This window comes from Camelina sativa, unplaced genomic scaffold, assembly GCF_000633955.1.
Source record: "Camelina sativa cultivar DH55 unplaced genomic scaffold, Cs unpScaffold00558, whole genome shotgun sequence".
NCBI classification, from domain to species: Eukaryota; Viridiplantae; Streptophyta; class Magnoliopsida; order Brassicales; family Brassicaceae; genus Camelina; species Camelina sativa.
In genome coordinates this window covers 58078-59834 of record NW_010921731.1, presented here as the reverse complement: position 1 = coordinate 59834, position 1757 = coordinate 58078, and positions in this window count along the sequence as shown.

Below are 1757 nucleotides of genomic sequence, written 5' to 3'. Positions count from 1 at the left end.
GGTCAACTCGACCAGTGCTCGGTCGAGTCCATGGTCGAGCTGGCTTCTCTCGTGCACACTCCACTCGGTCGAGTCCATCTACCCACTCGGTCGAGTCCTTCGTCGAGTTGGACTCTGGACCTTGGTTCTTCAGCCTTAACTCTCTTGCTTTCCCTTCAAGATTGCTTCACTTCTCCTCAGGATTGTTTCCATGCTCCTTAAGCTCCAAAATCACCTGTTTATGCATGAAAAGATGCAAATGCAATGCAACTAAACTCTAATGCATGATTAGTCCTAAAGCTACACAATAATGATGAAAATGGCTAGCAAAAGATGCAAAAGATGTGAATAAACTAAGGGAAAACATGGTAAAATATATGAACATCAGGAAGCCCTAAATGGCTAGAAGACAAAATAGCCAGGCGGCTCGGTCAACTAGACCAGGTGCTCGGTCGAGTACATGGTCGAGTGGTCTCCTCTTCTGCTTCTTCCAATCGATCGAGTCCCTCCTAGCACACGGTCGAGTGTCTGGTCGAGTTTGGTGGTCGAGTGGACTTGTGGACTTGGTTCCCTCTGCTATATCTCCTTGATTATCTTCACTTGGTAGCTCAAATCCTTCTCAGCATCCTTCCATACTCCTTAGGATCCAAAATCACCTGTTTATGCAAGAAACTATGCAAATGCAATGCAAAGCTACTCTAATGCATAAACTGTCCTAAAACTACTCAATAATGGCCAAACTAGATAGTTAAACATGCAAAAGATGTGAATATACTAAAGTGAAACATGGTAAAATATATGAACATCAACACCTCCAAACTTAGTCTTTGCTTGCCCTCAAGCAAATAAACAAGACATAGGAAGGAGAATTGAAATAGGTCTTTTTTGTGGGTGTGGTGATGAATGATGTATGGAATGATGACTTATGAATGAATGGATGGCAGGGTGTTTCAATTCCCCTTATGCAATTGTAGTATAAGAGGTGTCAATCCAATCTGAGTGTTTGTGATCAATCAAGATGTGCATATGAGTCTAAGTCAAGCCAGATGTGAAGGTTGTTTGTCACTAACAATCCTATGATGAAATGTAAAATGCAGAAAGTAAAACTACAAGAACTAGGAGCTAAATGCAAATGGAACAGAATGATTATGACAATTATGAAGCTAAAACAAAAATAGAAACTATGATAATGCAAGTATTGAACTAATGCAAGGTAAGTAATGAACAGGATACTAAATGAATGCAACAGAAATGCAACTAGAGTGAAACAGGACAAACACAAATCATAAACACAAGTTCTGGGTTGGAACTCGAGCAAGCACTCGATCGAGTGCTGATCGAGTGCAGGGTCGAGCTGGACAAATACGCAAAACAGAGCAACACAAAAAAAAAAGAGCAATACCAAAACGCATCAAACAACGATCAAACAACATGATTTAAGCTAAGAAATCAATAAACAAGGAAGGTCTTGAGGAGGGATTCATGGGCTGGACTATGATTGAGGTCATCTAACTTGGTCATAAAATCTCAAACAACTTGAGCTAATCTCTAGACATATATTTCTAAGACATGTTTAATCCACTCTCATAGCAAGAAACAATTAAACTCATGCATCTCTAGTCTTGTTCTCACAAAGTAAAGAATCTACACAAGCAGGCATTAAGCAATATGTCAAAAATCAAAAAAGACTTCTAATCTCTTAGCAAGCCTAATGATAGTCTCCAGATCTAGCCTTATCTATGTTCCTTAGACATTGGTGTGATGCTACGAGGCTTGAA